Genomic DNA, 19,112 nt, shown 5'->3' with positions numbered 1-19,112 from the left:
GTATAAGTAAGAATAATTTCATTAACATGGACTAATAGAAACAAAATGTTAAGTAACTGTGTGCTAAAATGACTGAGACTTTCATATTCTGCTGCTGCAACAACAGCCACTCAGGGAATGCAAGTTAATTAAACAGACCAAACTTAACTCTTAACTGGATAAGTGAACCTACTCCTTTTAATCAAGGCAAAGGATCATCTGAATATGAAGTAAGAAAATAATATTAAACTCAGGCCCAAAATACACAGGCCAAATAAAGAAGCTTCCAGCTGCTGTGGGGGTGTGGCGTTTAAACAACACACACCCCCAAAGCGGCCAGAAGCTGCTCTGACACTGTGATCCAATCCTCTGGACTTTATAGATACAAGGTCTATATTATAAGGAAGCCATGGTCCTGAATCTGTCAGACCTGAACAGTGCTGTTGATTACAGAGTGACTGGAAAGAGGGGCTGGCCAGTTTAAACCAGGCTGGGGGGGATCTCACTCCTATTTTATTATTATTCATAATATAATTTATTCATAATATAATTTATTATATTAATGTATATTATTTATTCATATATATCTATATCTATATATCTATATAATTTATTCATTCATATTATTCATATATAAATAAATATATTAACATCTGCCTATTATTACTATTTTCCAACTCCCTTACTGGAACAACAATGATTGTTTGAACGTAAACGTTTTAATTTTTAACAGTTTATTGGCAGTTGTTCAATGTCAGACCAGTATCCTGTGTCAATTGCTTCTTTTTAAACACTATTTTATAGTGCAAGAAATGCCTTTCAGAAACAAATCCATAAATTAATGCAAGTTCAATTTGCTGTAAAGGAGCATATTTTAAACAACAATTATTATTTAAACTCGGGCCATAACACCTGAACATTTGAAAGCCCTCTAAGTGTTTAATGCTAGTGCTAATGCCTTACTTCTTTTTTTCCCCTGTGTTTCTCTGAAAAGTGCTTTTGCATTTCTGTATTACTATTTGTTCAGATTTAATTATCAGCAACATGTAGGGACTAAGGCTGAACGTTAACTTATTCTTATTTTAATCTATCTCTGAGAGTACTTCATGGGTTTTATTATGTGTAGTCTACATATATTCAGATTTAATAGAAATAATAAGCAGTAAAAATATTGGTGCTTTTATAAGTCTTATTTATTAGTAAGCACAGGACATCAACTTGTAATTTTTGTTCTTAGAACTCTCTGCAAAGTCAGGCTTATTACTTTTGATGTGTACTGAAACTACACACCAAAGATATGTATTCAGAGGAATCTTGTGATAACATTATCAGACATGTCAAGTAGTATTAGATTTTAAAAACAAAATATCCAAGCATTTTTCAGAGACAGTAGGACATATTCAGTAAATGAAAAACACCACTACCTGAAGCTTTAAGAAACAACTAAAAGTGAACAAGGACACATTGGTTCAATCCACACTGGAGAAATAATCCAGTTTGACACCACTTCAACTGCCCTGGCCCAATGCTAGGGAATTCTGGGAACTGTAGTTTTGTGAGACCTTTAGCCTTCTTTGTCAGAGAGCTCTCTAAAACTGGAAGCTCATTCTCAAACACTTGAGGAGGTCTACACTACCTTTTTCACACTCCACACAAATTACCGATCTTTCTGCATGTAATGGCTGACTTTTGACAAGCTACTTTTTTCTCACTTAGAAGTACAGAAATGTGCAGAATGACAAATAAAGAAAATTAAAGTGTACTTGTATATAACAACAACTACTACTACTACTACTTCTACTATGGGCTGCTCTAATGGAAATGGGTGTGCCAGAATAATTAATTGTTCTGATCCATTATTTCTTGCAGTGTGTCCTTACAGCCCTTAGTGTCCTTCCATAGATTTAAAGATATGGATGGGAACATGACTTTGCAGGGCGCAAGAAACACACTGAGGAGACACACTGCTCCCTACAAGACTATTTAGTTGCCATAAGGTTTCTGGAGGAAAATGGATTTATTATTAAAGAAATAAATAATGCTGAAGAGGTCTAGTCAGATCTGTTTGAATACTCAGATTTAGAATACCCAGTGAGGAATTCATTTTTAAAGCTAAACTTTCCTAAACTGCCTAGCAAGGAACTGGAAATGAAATAATGAACTATACTGATTACAAACGAATCTGGCCACAGTGCAATGAACTTTGTGCAACCAGCCATCTCTCAGTCCCCAGAGATATAGGGGAAAACCATCTTTAAGCTTGTGGGAAGTGGAAAAGTTGTGCATGGAACAGGAGAAGGCTTCATTTATTCAAATTAGGGAAAGGCTCACTGGAATGCATGCAACCTTTTGGCCCCACCAACAAAATAAATAAATAAATAAAAAAAAATTGTGGTTCATGGGATTAGGAAAGTTTTAGAGTTAAGAGCCACTACTCAAACAAACAGACAAACAAAATCTTAAAGGAACAGATTTGTTTCTAGATAAGGGAACCTTTTTTGTTTTCTAAAGCACCTAGTGTATTAAACAAAATATTCACATTTAAAAAGCCTAAGTTGACAAAAAATGTTTCCAAGTATAACACTAATATTCCAGTTTGTCTCACTTCTTGGCTCATCATAGAACACCTTGGACTTAGTGTAATTTATAACCACCCACCCTTTTGAATTCTCTTCCACTGTCCCTATCCAAGTAACACAGCTGTTTGTACTGCATTCTCTATTTGTATAGTCCCACACCCACTGAAATAATCTCCTCATAAAATAACATTTTTTCCACAACAAAACACAAGAAATGTTCTCTTGTAAATGGGTAAGAGAAGCACTTCAGGCACAGAGTATACAAAAGGTCCAAAATTAATCTTACATTTCCTGTAACTTCTAGTACAAGTCTTTATTTTACAAGTATTTTAGAAGTATTTCTCTCTCTGTGTGTTTATGAAGTAGCACTACTTTAATGCCCTTTGACAGTAATGCTGTAAGTACATGCTACTTGGAGCCATAGAAGTAGCTGTTTAATAAAAACCACAAAAATATTTGTGGGAAAAAGGAGGACAAACATAGCTATAATACTGAAATGTAAACAAAACTTTCTTGATGAATGATGCAAAATGCTTTTGAAATAGGTTTTGTACCAAAAACATTCACCATCCCACATTAGGGGGAAAAGTGCATACAGATTTCAAAAATCTAAACATACACAATGGTTTTTAAATGAACAACATACTGAAGTATTGTGTCAATTTAAATGCACTCAACACCAGAAAAATGCCCTCAACTAAGGCTTCAAACTTGTACAGCACATTTCCACTCAACCCAACTAGATTGCCTGTCACATCTGACATGGCTCGTCAAAAGTTATCCTTCACTGCTCATGGGCAACATGGAGGGTCAAAAGACCAAATACAATGGTCCAACCCATCCCAATTTTTTTCCTTCAGAGCAGCAGATATTGAACTCTAAAATGACAAGACAGAGCAGGTTGAAAAGGGTGCCAAAAACAGAAGCTGTCCAAAGCTGCTGATCTGAAGGAGAAAAACTAGTCTATGTGTGCATGTCAGGGCTGCGGATCACATGCTGACAGTCTTACAAGGAGGAAAGGGGGGAAAACACCATACACTTGAAAGGTCCTTTAGAAAGCTTTTGTTGTTGCTGCTGCTTCTGCTTCTGCTGCTATAAAATCGCACACTTCCTGTAATTTAAACATACACTGTAAGTTAAAAAGGGCAAGAGAGAGTCAATTTCTCCAACATTTTAAACACTTTCCCCAAAACAAAAGCTCTTCACAGTTTCACGTAAATTAATTCATGCAATCATTACATGCCTTGTAAAATAACTGAAGTTATAATTTAACAGATGTTGGAGAATTAGGATTGCACACATATGAAGAAGGCTACTGACCACAGATTCCACTTAAAGTATCTCCATTATTTCCTGTATCACCTCTCCTACATTTTTAGAAATTACCCCCCCCCCCTCAAAAAAAACCTCAAAATAAGTGAAGTGATGCCATTATATTTTCTATTGACTACAGCTAGTTTCATGCTTGTGATACACAGTTGACCAGAGGCTATAGCTGCACTTTCATTATGCACTGTTACTGCATTATGAAATTTTCATTCAGTATTTCTATCTTATGAATTGCAAAGAGAAGCAAGTTTCTGGGCTCTCACCACTTTTCTGTTGACTTGTTTGTATAAAGACAGATTCTTGGAATACACAAACAAGCTGGTTATTTGGTTGTTGTTTTTTTTTAACATACAGGTTGCTTCTGCAGGCTCAACAGTAAGTGAGGTTTCCCTTGAGCAACACACACACAGATCACACATACTTAGGGTTGCCATAATGGAGGACCTCCAAACCGGGACAAATGTAGGACAAGGTTTGAAAATGTAGGACATTTTTTTTTTAATTTCCTGGCTAGGAAATTAAAAAAAAAAAGTCCTAGATTTTTAAACCCTGTCCTTCTCCTCCTCCTCCCGGCCTGGGAGGGAGCCTAGGCCGGCTCCCAGGCCGGGAAGGGCGCGGGGAAGCCTGGCATCACGGCGATCGCCGCGGTGCCAGGCTTCCTCCTCCTCCTCCCGGCCTGGGAGGGAGCCTAGGCCTGCTCCCAGGCCGGGAAGAGCGCAGGGAAGCTTGGCATCATGGCGATCGCCGCGGTGCCAGGCTTCCTCCTCCTCCTCCCGGCCTGGGAGGGAGCCTAGGCCTGCTCCCAGGCCGGGAAGGAGGCGGGGGCCGCCCCTCATTGCGGCGATGGCCGTGAGGGGAAGCGGCCTCCTCCTCCTCCCGGCCTGGGAAGAAGCCTCGGCCGGCTCCCAGGCTCCTCCTCCTTGGCCTTGAGGACCCCGCGGCCGGAGCTCCGACCGCGGAGCCGCCTCGAAGGCCTTGCTGGGGCCCGGGAGGGAGCGTCTCCGCGGCTGGAGCTCCAACCGCGAGAGCCTTCCCAGGCCTCAGCAAGGCCTTGGAGCCGCCGCGGGGGCTGAGGTGGCCGCGGCCCTCCCGGTTTGGGCGCCAAACCGGACCGGGACCGGGTTGGCACTGCCCAAACCGGGATTGTCCCGCCCCCCGGCGGGATATGGCAACCCTACACATACTGCCAAGCAATGGACCCTACATTATTGGTTAGAGATGAAGTGGCTGCAGTAAGTTTTTACTAGAGGACCTCAGCATGTGGGGCAGATTGTATGGGAGAAGGCGATCCTGTATGTAAGCTGGGACCTAGCCACGAAGAGCTTTTAAGGTTATAACCAACACCTTGTACTGTGCCCAGAAGCTAATAGGCAGCTAGTATAGAGATCTTAATATAGGTCTCCTGGTGACCAATCTGGCTGCAATATTTTGAATTAATTGAAGTTTCTGGACTAGGTGCAAGAACAGCCCTATGTAGAGGGTGTTGTAGAAGTCAAATTGTGAGGTTACCAGTGCATTCACCATAGTTTTTAGGTCCTCAAGTTCAAGGAAGGGGTGCAGCTGGCGAATCAACCATCTATTGCATCTATCAGAGCTGACATCTGGAACAACAGATCCAGGAGCATCCCCAAGCTGCAAACGCAGTCCTTTAGGAGAGGTGTGACCCCCGGACCGGTTGACAAACCTCCATATCTGGGTTAGGGCCTCTAACCCCGAGCATCTCCGTCTTATCTGGATTCAGTTTAATCTATTTTTCCTCATTCAGCCCATTACACCTCAAGACAACTTTTAGCATTGGCAATAGCATTTACATTTCTATACCACTTCATAGTGGATTTAGCACTCTCTAAGTGGTTTACAATCTGTAAGCCAATTGCCCCAACAAGCTGGATGCTCATTTTACCGATATACAAAAGGATGGAAGGCTGAGTCAACCTGGGAACGGACTCACAATGTTGAGGCTACAGTACTGGCATTTAACCGCTGTACCACCAGGGCTCCTTTTCTATGCCTCCATTTATCTACAGCAGGAACCCTTGTGGATTTTTCTGCTACAGGTTGTGAATTCCAGTCAGTTCTGTAGATGTGCACTGTATGCCAGCAATGTCATTTTCATTCATGCACCACTTTCTCCAAAGATCAGGGACCAGTCTCAGCACTGAAGAAGTCTCGCTTAGGAGATTATCACACAGCCAAAATAACCATCCTATCCCCAAAGGCATAAGGTCACCTTACAGGTTGCTATCAGGTGGTATCGCACAGCAAAATAGAAATAGCAATAGCAGCTTTGTTTATATACCACTTCATACGACTCTAAGCAGTCTCTAAGCAGTTTACAACTGTAGGCTAATTGCCCCCATCAAGCTGGGTACTCGTTTTAGCGACCTCAGAAGGATGCAAGTCTGAGTCGAGCCTGAGCTCTGGCTGGTATTGAACTCAAAACCATGTGGTTTGTGAGAGGCTGCAGTACAAGCATTTAACAACCCGTCTCCCAGTTGTGCTCAGCCCACTGATTCTGAAGTATGGAAGCTTCCCGTTCTTGAAAACTGGCAGGCTAAGTGTGGCTGGGGGGTGGGGTGTAGTCGCCCAGTGGCATCAGCAGTGTTTTGGTGTGCAATAACACCTGATAGCAATCCATAAGGTGACCTTATCCCATTAGGGATAGTGCACTTATTTTGGCTGTGCGATAATCTCCTAAGACTAGCCACATCATCCTAAAAGTTTCATATAGATTTAAATAGCATGGCGATAGGTGGGGGGGGGGGGGGGGCTGACAAGCTGTATGATATAGTAAACCAAAGGACAAAGCTTGAACAGCAGTTCCCTAGCACTCTGAAAAACACATGGGATGGCAGAATCAAGCAACCAATAGTAAGTGGACAATGAAAGCATTCTGTACCATAGGAAAACAATGCCAGGATCTTCTAACCTTACCAGAAAAAATCAAGGATTATTACAGTTGGCCCTTTGTATCCATGGGGATTCCATTCATACCTCCCCCATCATGGATGCCAAATATTGTGGGACTCAAATCCCATTGTTCTTAATGGTGGCATGACATGCATGTGGCTCTCTATCCATAGGCTTGCTATTTGTGTTTTGGAGCATCCACAGATGGCCCTGACCCATTATCCTCAATGGTGGCACATGCATGCACCCACGCCAATGTAGCTATATGCATGTTGTGCCACCATTAAGAACAATGGGACTTGAGGTCTCACAATATTTGGCATCCATGATGGGGAAGGTGTGAACAGAATCCCCATGGATACGAAGGGCCAACTGTAATGAGCATAAAATTCAGAAGTATCACTAGTTTCATATAACCTTCACATTAAATCAAATGTGCACGTCCAAACAAACTTTGAATGGTCACTTGCAGGACAGATATACAACATGGCTTAAACTGAGAAATAACTTCCTACATTCAAACACATAGCAAACCTAAAGTACTATTGGCGTTAGTTTTCACTATTCTATCCTACATGATATTATTCAACTTTCCTACAGTGCACTCTGTTTTATGAGATCAGAGCAGGCTGTAGCATTTTCATAAGAGATATATGAAGCAATGTTTCTATTAAAAGGACTGTTGTCTTTATTTAAGCCAAAGAAGAAGAACATTTTTGTACTACTTCTACTCAGCAGGAAGGACAAATACAATAAAGATTGCCTACTTGTGATAGGTGTATATTCATTATATCTCTTATATGTCATCAGGGACAAAAATGTTAATTTGCACCACAAGGAACTAATATCCTTTTTACTTTTGGTGACATGTATGGAAATAATCCAACCCTGGAAAATGCTTAATGATCTGTACACATGTTTATCGCTAGACATGGCCTGGTCAACTGTATTGGCTGAGAAGATCACTTATAATTTACATAAACCCAGAACAACAAAACAAAACCAAAGACATTTTGGAACACAAATGGTTTAGTTTTATCATATACATGAATACAGAGGCTTCTCTGTTGGATGTTGCTAATTGCTGTTTTGTTTTTGTTCTCTTTTTGGGGGGGAGGTGTTGCATTACGATGTTATTGTTACTAGACATTTCTATTTCTCTTTGTAATATAAAGCAGAAAATTTAAATAAGGATTTTCCTTAAAAAAAAAAGAAAGAAAGAAAGAGAAAGAAAGAAAGAAAGAAAGAAAGAAAGAAAGAAAGAAAGAAGAACTCCAATTAAAAATGTTTATTCAGTCATCTTGGAAAACAGAGTTAGACGGGGCACTAAGGAATCTTCTCTTTTACTTCATGGGATCAAATTAAACAAAAAGAGCATCAAACTGTTATCTTTCAATAAAGAGTAGATATTTAATCTGCTATGCATATACAGTCATCCCTCCATATTTGCGGCTTTGATATTTGCGTATCTGATTATTCACGGATTTCATTAATATGTACTCTCTAGGACTGTCTAGGTCCTCCAGTGCAACTCTGTGGTCAACTTTAATTAAAAATTGCACTGAAAGACCATTTGTAGCTACTCCAGCACAGTTCGATGGTCAGTGTATGCTGGACATTGACCACAGAGTTGCACTGGAGGACCTAGAGATTCCTAGAGAGGTGTCCTCTCAGGGAAAAACATGGTGGTTTTGTTATTTGCAGTTTTTCCATATTCACGGGGGTCTTGTTCCCCTAACCCTAGCGAATATGGAGGGACAACTGTAATTGATTTTTTTCAACTGCATGCCCTTTCTAAGTTTATGCTTGCTTATTAGGTTCACTTGGTTGGAAATTAATATTCCATCATATCATGCCATGTACAGGTTATTATCTCTCAGGATAGGGCAGTATACTTTATGAAATATCTTGTATATGTTATGTAATAATATAAATAATTTTATTGTGTTTTTAATAGATATTTCAATAGTAACATGTTTAATCCTGTTTTAAGGGGGGGAATTTGGGACCTAATGTTGTCAATGTGGATATTTTAATATGTTGTGAGCTGCTCTGATTGTCTCGTCACAGAAAAGCAGGATAAAAATAAAAGTTTTATTATTTATTATTATTTATTATTTCAACTTTTCCCCAGTGATTGAAAGCACGGCTTGCATTTGGTGCAAACCATCTCATCAGGTCCTATGCCGCAGTTCCTGAGATGTACTAAGCAGTTTGATAGGATGAAAGGATTAGCTTCTTCCTTATCGAATCATCCCTTTCCCAAGATAAACAATGACATTAATTGCTTCATTCCTTGAGCATTTCATATCTATGTGGACCTCTATCCATTGGTTAAAGAGGTGACTGCTGTTACTCAAAGTCACCTGTAGTCAAATGGGGTGGAGGGGGTTGGGCTAGCAAAATGCCCTTCTGAAGGTGTCTCTTTTCTTCACCAATACAGGATGTTCAAACAAAGCCGACAAGTGCACCCTTGCATGAAACAAGTGAAATGCCCAGTTTATTGTAATATTTTTGATAGCCCCACATCACTTATTTAGCTTTTGTATTCTCCTTTTATTTTGCATAATCACTGTAAAGAAATCCTTGCTTATTTTTATGTCTTACTAAAAGTTTCCATTTTGTATCAGTTTGTGTACAGATGCTCTTTGAGAAGCTACTTTGGAATCATACAATGTTCAAAAAAACCTGCATTGTCTCTTATTTGTGAGAGGTTCAAGGATGTTCAACAGTCTAAATCATTAGTGAGAAAACAATTTCATCTGCATTTGGAAAGAATCTGTTTAGATGCCAAGATGCTAGAAAATTTGGACCTGCAAGAGTCTTGATCAATTAATTGTGGTCATCTGAGTTATTGCCAGTTTTTCAAAAATTTAATATAGTCTCATATAGACTTTGGGCCAGGGGCCAGGCTGCTGCTGCCGGGCGGCTCTCTCTGGGGTGTCGGAGGTGCGCATCTGCGCACCGCCCCAGGGAGGCCGCCTACGGACTGTTTGGAGGACTCCTCTTTGTTTTTGCTGTGGCTCCGAGGCGGCTCCGGAGGACCAGACTGGGGACACCTGGGGGGAAGGTGGAGCGAGGGGCGTGTCGGTGGCAGCGACACGCTGAAATCCAGCTGCCTGGACTCCTCCTTCACCACGCCTCCCCCTCCTACCGGACTTTGGGCCAGGGGCCAAGCTGCTGCTGCCGGGCGGCTCTCTCTGGGGTGTCGGAGGTGCGCATCTGCGCACCGCCCCAGGGAGGCCGCCCACGGACTGTTTGGAGGACTACAGCTGCGCAACTGCGCAGCAGCGCATTTTTTGCAGCGCAAGAACTATAAGAGGCTGTGTGGATGTCAGCCTTAGAGCAGGGGATGCCTGAAGTGGCTCACCTCTGCTCTCTCAATTGCTGGGAAAGGGGGGGAGGAGGCTATGGACGCAGGGGATGCGCGGGCTGGAGAGGAGGGGGATAACATCGGCAGGAGCGGAGCTCCCATCGAGGTAGTGCTGGGCAAGGGGAGATATGGCGGTGGGAGAAGGGACTTGCGTTACAGAGGAAGGCGGGATTGATGCGTCATATCTATCTCTCCTTCCTGTCCCCCTCCCAACCAACGGGACTTGAGGGTCACTCCAACCGTGCCACAAACCCTGTCGCTGCTCCTGTGCAATGCCAGGTCAATTAACAACAAGTCCCACATCCTCCATGATCTGTTGGAGGACACCAATTGCGACCTGGCTTGCATTACCGAGACCTGGCTTGGGCCTGAGGGGGACGCTGTGTGGGCACAGGCCCTCCCTGCTGGGTTCTTGGTGAAGAACCAGCCCAGGTTAGGTGGGCGGGGGGGTGTGTGGCCTTGGTACACAGGAACACCTTGTCTCTCACCAGGAACCACATCTGACAGACGTCCTTTATCGAGTGTATTTACCTGACCCTAAAGGCTAAGGACAGTCTAGGGATTCTGTTGGTGTATCGACCACCCCGTGCACTAGCGGACTCCCTTAACGAGCTGACACAGCTGGTCGCGGAGCTGATGTTGGAGACACCCAGGCTACTTGTCCTGGGTGACTTCAATATCGCTCTCACGGCCAGCTATGTTCCACCCGGTGCGGCTCGGGAATTCATGGATACCATGGCGGCCATGGGCCTGTCCCAGCTGATTGCGGGTCCAACGCATTTTGCGGGTAATACACTTGATATGGTCTTCTGTTCGGATGTGGAAAATCCGTGGGCGGAAATAACTAATATTTCCCCCCTGTCATGGACGGATCATTTCCTCGTGGAGGCAAAAATCAAGGCCTCTACCCAGATCCCCCCCGGGGGTGGTGGACCTATTAGGATGGTCCACCCTCGAAGGCTGATGGAACCCAATAGGTTCCAGGAAGCCTTAGAGGGACACATGGTTGGAAGTGACGGCGACTCTGTTGATGCCCTGACTGGTATCTGGAATACCGGTCTCTCTAGGGCTATACACAGCATCGCTCCCAAGCGCCCTCCAAGCCCGCTTCCAGACGTAAGCCCTGGTATACGGAAGACCTCCGGGCAAGGAAGCGGGTCCTGCAACAGCTAGAGCACCGCTGGCAGAAACACCTACGCTTAGCCGACAAGACTCTCCTAGACCGCCTTTTGCAGGACTACGGAGAGGCGATACGAGCAGCTAAGAACTCGTTCTATGGTGCTCGTGTCACGTCCGCGGAGTCGCGTCCAGCAGAGTTGTTCAGGGTGGTCAGGGAGCTAACTCAGCTCTCTCCCACCCCGAACCAGATCCTTGAACCTTCTAAGGCCTGCTGTGACCAATTTAATAACTTCTTCGCGGATAAAATCTCTCGGATAAGCGAAGGTCTTAACGCCGGCATTGGAGCAGAACCTAGGGTAGAGGCATCCAGAGCCTCCGTGGACTCCATTAAACTGGATCAGTTTGAGTTGGTAAGTACTGATGATGTGGACAAGATCCTCGGAAGTGCTCGGAAGACAACCTGCTCTCTCGACCCTTGTCCCTCATGGTTAGCAGCGCAGGGGGGACCGGCAGTAACTTTATTGTTACGCCGGATTATTAATACATCTTTGAGGGAAGGGCAATTTCCATCGGAGTTAAAATTGGCCATTGTAAAACCTTTATAAAAAAAGCCCTCCCTCGACCCCCTGGTATATAATAATTACCGGCCAGTTTCACTGCTGCCATTTCTGGGGAAGGTGATCGAGAGAGCGGTTGCAATCCAGCTTCAGTCGGTCTTGGATGAAATGGATTATCTGGACCCATTTCAAACTGGCTTTCGGGCGGGTTATGGGGTTGAGACGGCCATGGTCGCCTTGGTCGATGATCTCCGTCTGGGCATCGACAGGGGAAGCGTGTCCCTGTTGGTGCTCTTGGACATCTCAGCGGCTTTCGATACCATAGACCATGGTATCCTTCTGGAACGCCTGGCGGAGGTGGGAATCGGGGGCACTGCGCTCCAGTGGTTCCGGTCCTACCTCTCTGGGAGGTTCCAGATGGTGCAGCTGGGAGACATGTGCTCCGATAGGAGGGCCCTCACAACTGGGGTCCCTCAAGGAGCCATTCTGTCTCCCATGCTATTTAACATTTACATGAAACCGCTGGGAGAGATCATCCGGAGACATGGGGCGCGGGGTTATCAGTACGCTGATGACACCCAAATAGTCTTCTCTATGTCTCCGACTGATGCAGTGACCGAGGATGGCGTCTCTCCTCTCGTGGCATGCCTGGAGTCAGTAATGGGCTGGATGAGGAAAAACCGACTCGGCCTGAATCCAGAGAAAACGGAGGTACTCGTGATAGGTTCCCCTGGTCCAGGAATGGCGGTGGTTCCACCTGTCCTGAACGGGATTACGCTTCCTGTGAAGGACTCCGTGCGCAGTCTGGGGGTGCTTCTTGATTCGTCGCTTCACCTTACATCTCAGGTGAATGCGACGGTCAGGAACACCTGTTATCAGCTTCGGCTTATTCGCTAGCTGCGCCCATACCTGGCCCAGAGGGACCTTGAAACAGTGGTACACGCTCTGGTAACCTCTAGATTGGATTTCTGCAATGCGCTCTACATGGGGCAACCCTTGTATCATACCCGGAAGCTACAGCTGGTACAGAATATGGCGGCCAGGCTGGTCACTGGCACTTCCAGGACCAGCCATATTACACCGGTGCTTAAAGATCTGCACTGGCTGCCTATTCGCTTCCGGGCACAGTACAAGGTGTTGGTGATTACCTATAAAGCCCTACATGGCTTGGGCCCAGGATACCTGAAGGACCGCCTCTCCCCATACATTCTGCCCCGCACCCTCAGAACTACTGGGCAGCAACTACTTAGGGTCCCTGGGGCTAAACTCTCCTCCACAACGAGGAGGACGTATTCCATCGTTGCCCCAACCCTTTGGAATACGCTGCCCACAGAGCTCCGCTCGGCCACCTCCCTGGCTCAGTTTAGAAGGGACTTAAAAACCCTTCTATTTCGAACTGCATTCCCCGAGTGAAGTCCTTATTTGCCTCCCTCTCTATGCTGACGGCAAGATGGATGGCTGACCGGGGGGTTTTTGAAGCTGTTTTTAATTGTATAATTTGTATAATTTGTTTATTATGTGTATTGTTTTATTGTTGTTCACCGCCCTGATCAATGGAAGGGAGGTATATAAATAAAAGTTTTATTTTATTATTATTATTAATGTACTATTATTCTTTTGGATCCTTCATTCTGTCTATGGAGACGCTAGGGTCTCAAATCCAGCTTTGCTAGGAAGTCTATGTTTATGTCTCTGATTGATACATATGACTGTGAAGGTATTTAGTTTTCTAATTTTAGCTTGTTGCATGGATTTCTAAATAGTTCTGCTTTTGTCTTAATCGTTCTGCTTGTACACTTTATTATTTTACCTCGTAATAGAATAATACAGAGGGATTAATGGATAATCACTAAAAGTCTAGTTCTAAATCCAACACCTAGCTGTTTTATTATTGCTACTTAATTGAGAATATTGTTTTAGCTTGAGACTTGAAAAAGAGATTTGCCATTTTTTTGGTTAAGAAGATGGACATTTTGCAAGATGTGGGCTTCCCCGTCTCAGGCTTGCTGGGAACAAGAAATGGTGGTTGCATGTCCACTTTTAAGAATTCATGTGGGTCCTGGTTAATTTACCATGGGTTGGTCAGTAAATTGCTTGAATGTTTGACATGGCTCCCTTCCACCATCTTGTTGTTATTGCTAAAAAAAATATTAAATTATTTATTGAGCTTTAGTTTTGCATTTGCACCCTCGTCAAATGCTAAACTAATCTCCCATATTGCCTGGACCCTCTGAGCCACACTTAACTTGCTTAATTTGCAGAAGATGAGAGAGGGATGGTGAAGGAATAGCTGCTGTCTTCATTTGCTCCAGAATGTAATTGTTGTTTTTTTTTAATGTGGCCTTATGAACAAGGATAGGTCTGCATAAACTTGGCTGGGCTAACAACACAGGTGGTGGAATGCATACACAAAAACACATGATATATAGGAATGATGTGTGCCCCACATGCCCATGATCTATCTTGGAAGGTTGGCCACTCTTAAAAATTTTCACTATAATAATATGCTAAGGACTGCAATTGTAAGGATGCAGATTTGGGAGAATAGGCTACCTTGGCTTGAAGCGGGATGGTTTGGCCAAATGGGGACATCTTTTTGGAGTTATGGAATTATTTTCAGGCACTTTTAGATTCCTGACAGCTCACAGATAATTGTGACTGATAATCCCGACTTTGCTTTATTTCAACATGCTGGCACTCTCACTGCATTCATGAGCTGCAATTTAATTCAAGTGCACTTAAGTTCCAGCAAACACAAAGCAGCCAAGAAACACTATGTTGTGTATTAGGCTCCATTTGAGAAGGAAGAGATAGGTAAATATCACTGTTGCAGCCGGTATGAGAGGATAACCTGCCCACACATAAGCCATCCCAATTAGCCAAAGCAAGAATAGCCTCTGTTCCCCAAAGATTTGGAAGAGTATCTTTCTCAATACTCTTTATGAGCCAACCTGATCTGAAAACACTTATGTTTAGAAACAAATATTCCTTTCACTTGCTTGGATAACAATTTAAAACCCTGGAATTCAGACAGATAACGCCTTGCATTTTCAAATGAATAAGACGACACATATATTAGATTTTATTGCAACAACATCTGATATGGCAACATCTGAATTTCAAGTTTCTCTAAAATCTGAACATTCTTACAGCTATTTGCACTGGCATTTCTGGGAAGTGAAAAACATAATCACAAACAAGTTTGGCTTAAACATCATAGCCAAACATATGCTACCAGGACACTGTACAATGAGCATATAAAATGGTATGGCTGGAAATTATATTTTGAAGAGACATATTTAAAGACTTACTGCTCTGTGAAGAGAAATGAAAGCTAAGATGCCAGGTGCTAGGTGGCATTGAAATCAATGACACTTACTTTCAAACAAAAAATGCACAAAATTGGAATGCAAAGAACATTATATCTGTAAATTAATATTGACAATGCTATGCTAAATTGGAGTATGTATTAAATTTATAATTCTTGACCAAAAATCAAAGGGGTAAGGCACAATTAGTGATATAACACAATTCATACTGATATTGCGTAACTGATATTATTTAATGCTATTTATCACATCAATGCATGATTAATTACTATTACATTAAAATATTCTAAATGCTTTAATATAACCCCTGGTATTAATAGAGATATATCTTTGTTTAACCAGTAACTCAAACCAGAAATTTACTGTGGTTGTCACTGGTATACTATGGTCTCCACAAGAACTTGGAAAAGTTAACCTTTTAACCACAGTTCTCAGAATAATTCCTCAGTTGAGCAAAGCCACTGACCAGCCAGATCCTCTACTTGTGTAGTTACACCTCCAAGAAACAAAGGCAGGAGTGGCAAAATGAAAAGGGGATGGCAGAAAGCAAAGGAAGGAAGGAAGCTGCCTGTTCCAAGCCACCTATTCCTTGCTTCCAGGGGACAAAAGGGTCACAGAGCCAAGGTAGTATGTGAAGATGGCTTACAAAATTGCCTCTCCTGTGGCACAGTAACTATCCAAGCCACCAGTCTCATATTATCTTAGCTCTGAGGACTTTCCTGGAAGCCAAGAATTTAAGTAAACTGCCTCACTGTAGCCTCCAGCTCCCTGAATGAGCTGTGAAAACGTGAAACTTGCATTACAGTGAGTCTCCGGTGTGTCTCCAAGGATTCCCATCCTGAAAAATGTAATCCAAAAAGGTAACTTTTCCAAGCTTTGTTTTTGACCTGCAGATAACTGTGTATCCTGACTCCGGTGGTACTTCCGCCATGTTTGTACTAATTAATGAAAATAGTACAGTATTATACCCACATCTGTAGGAGATACATTCCCAGATTTACAGTAAAAATAATGGATATAGCAAACACTATATTTCAAGTGAAAGCTGACTACAGAGTTGTGCCGGAAGACCTCCAGGTGTCTAGAGAAACTATATTTTGTCAGACATGGGCAAGTGAAATGGCAGGTATCGCTCCTGTGGATAAGGGGTGTCATACTGCACAGACCTTTGTATCTGCATAGATGTGTTTGGGGGGGGGGGGGGCAAGGCTGGTTTTGTTGCCTAGAACTAGTCCTGTGGACAAATAGCGGGGCAACTTTCATGCACTGACTGACAATGAATAAGTGGTTTTTCTCAGCAATCTTGGGCGCATTACACACTGCCATAAGGGACGTCCTTAGGACGTCCCATTTTGAAAAGGGGTGTCTCTTCCAGACGCCCCTTACTCTATCACGGACAGAGTCCGTAACAAATGGCGGCAGTCATTCCACACGGCCACCGCCATTTTGACGTAGTGGACGCTCTGCGTCCGCACATTGCAGCCCGGAAGTGACGCCGCGAGTGCGCGCTTTGGCACTTATGGCGTCTCTTCCGGGTTGCCGGAAGGAGTGCAATTTTCGCACTCCTTCTTTTGCAGCGCAGAGGAGTCGCGCAGTTTGGCTGCTGCGACTCCTCCACGCTGCAACCGGCAGCGGCCAGAGACTGCCCCTTTTGGGCGGTCTGTAACGGGCCTTACTTGCACACATTGTTGCTGGGATATAGTATTTGTGAATATACTAACTCTACAAACTTCCACAAGTCAGCTCAGTTGAGAGGGCTGCACAACAGAGTTTTAAACTTCTGAAAGCAGTCCAAAGACACACACAGAAAAAGATGACCATTTAGGTAAGTCTAAAAAACTGACAGATGGCCCCTATGTTGCAGGGTAGCATTAAAGCCAAGCTCTAAATGTGTTAAGAACACTTTGAAACATTCCTTTGTTGTTATTGTTGTTGTTTCAAAGTGCATCCAAGAGTAAATACAAGATATACAACGAATTCACAAAAAAGGGAACAGCAGTCAGATGTGGAAATTATGCTTACTTTCAAAGACTCCATCCAGAAAGTTGATTTGAAATTGCATCCATTTTGCTCATGCAGAATATTCATCATTTCTTGGAAGAATAGAATAGTTTACACATTTTACAGATTAGGAAGGTTTTACACATTTTACAATGAGAAGCTTAGGAAGGATTCTACTTTTTGTTTCCTGTTGCAATGTAATACTATGAATAACTCCAACATACCTTGGCATATAGACTATTTCTGCATTCTGCTCTAGGCTAAACATTCTTCTGTGTATATACTAGTAAATTCAACAGCCTCTTTAACATCTTAGAACGAATTACTGACAAGTCATTTTTTGCTCCATATTGTAAGTCAACGTGGCAATGCTGTTTTTTTTCTATTATAAACATGTACTGTACTCAGCTCAGAGTCGTTTGGATGCTGGTACAAGATTCATAATGGCTGTCAGAATCTGCAATTTTTCCTTTTGTTTTATGAGGTCAAGCAATATTACATGCACTGATATATTCCATTTTCCCAGCTGAAAACCTTCTCATTTGAGCACGACAGGTTGAAAGAGTCATGATTTTGCAACCTAGCATGTGAGGCACAGTACAATGGGGCAGGTGGCTAACCCCACATTCTCCTTTTGCTCTTGTCCACTGGCAACAGTAAATTAAACTGTCAAAAATGGAATTGTCCTGTCATCAACAAAGCTATAGCTTCACAAGTATTGCAACATCAGATTTCTAATTCTGCATTTCCCTGCACCTGTAATTTGATCAGAAACTTTCACTGGACCATGGTGAAAAGCTGTCTAAGGACTACTGGCATTGTGAATTCCTACAGAGGGTTGACATGGCATTTGAAAGAAAGAAATTAATGAACAAACTAGCCACAATTTTTAATACAAAAAGAAGTGTTCAGTGAGAGACTCTCACGTTCAGCACAGTTTTGAACACAGCTAAAAGGGCAGACATGCTAACACATATGTGACATGGAACATAAGACAAGAATGCAGTTAGCTTTTTGAACAGAAATGTTCCCAAAATGGCTAATGGGAAAAACCCTCACTCACCCACATGCAAACTCTATCAGTAGCTAACATGATATTAAAATTGTTAAATCACTACAATATGCTGCTTATCTCAGATTGGAAATACTGCGAGTAAGTTGTAGTTTAGCCTCCTCAAGGAAGTTTGAGAAGGAAAGATCTTGAGTTTCATTGACTATAAGAAGGAAGAAGATCGACTATAGAAAGGTTATAGAGATTGTAATTGCCTATAGGAGTGAGAAAAAAGTAAATGCAATGACAAACCATATGAAAACAAACAACACAACATTTTTTAACAATACATTTTCCTCGCCTTTGCCACAACCATCATCCACTGGATTAACAAGTACAACACTTGTCTTTATGCAAATTTGTATCTTATAAACAACAGTTTAAAAACATATAAAATTATTTAGCCAGAATAGTTGTCACTATTGAACATAGATTCTAAAAACGCATACAAACCAAGAAGTTCCTAACATCGATGTAACCACAACAAATATTATAAGTCTTAGCTTCAAATGTCGATGGCATCGCTTTTTTCATAAACTGACAAAAAATAGTTCTAATTAGAAGCAGCAAATATTTCTGATTATCCCTATAACACATCATGGTTTATCAATCATATATCAGAGCGCTGAAAGTTAAATTGAGATATCACTTCAAGCAGCTTAATACAGTAGAAGTGACTCAGTACTCCTTTATTAATTCCCCTTTAATACTGCTTCAAATTGCTGCCATTATTATCCTACAGTATATGAAGCATTCTGTGTAATTAGTCTGTATTAAGCCCTTTTTATTTATAAGGAGCCAAACAAACAAGCCAACTTTAATTACCTGGGTTTCACAATATTGATCTGAGCATCAAATTTTAATATGACTTTATTTCAAAATTTC

At 42.4% G+C, this 19,112-nt stretch overlaps 1 protein-coding gene across 8 annotated transcripts in view; it reads right to left on the bottom strand.

The window, feature by feature from the left end:
* Positions 1 to 19,112, bottom strand: part of MGMT (O-6-methylguanine-DNA methyltransferase) — a 257,446-nt gene that overhangs the window by 126,511 nt on the left and 111,823 nt on the right. The window lies entirely within an intron of this gene.

This window comes from Sceloporus occidentalis, unplaced genomic scaffold (genome assembly GCF_023333645.1).
Source record: "Sceloporus occidentalis isolate IW3139 unplaced genomic scaffold, rSceOcc1.0.p SCAF_2, whole genome shotgun sequence".
NCBI classification, from domain to species: Eukaryota; Metazoa; Chordata; class Lepidosauria; order Squamata; family Phrynosomatidae; genus Sceloporus; species Sceloporus occidentalis.
Note: the sequence above shows the minus strand (reverse complement) of the source record. Positions and strands in the feature narration are given on the sequence as shown.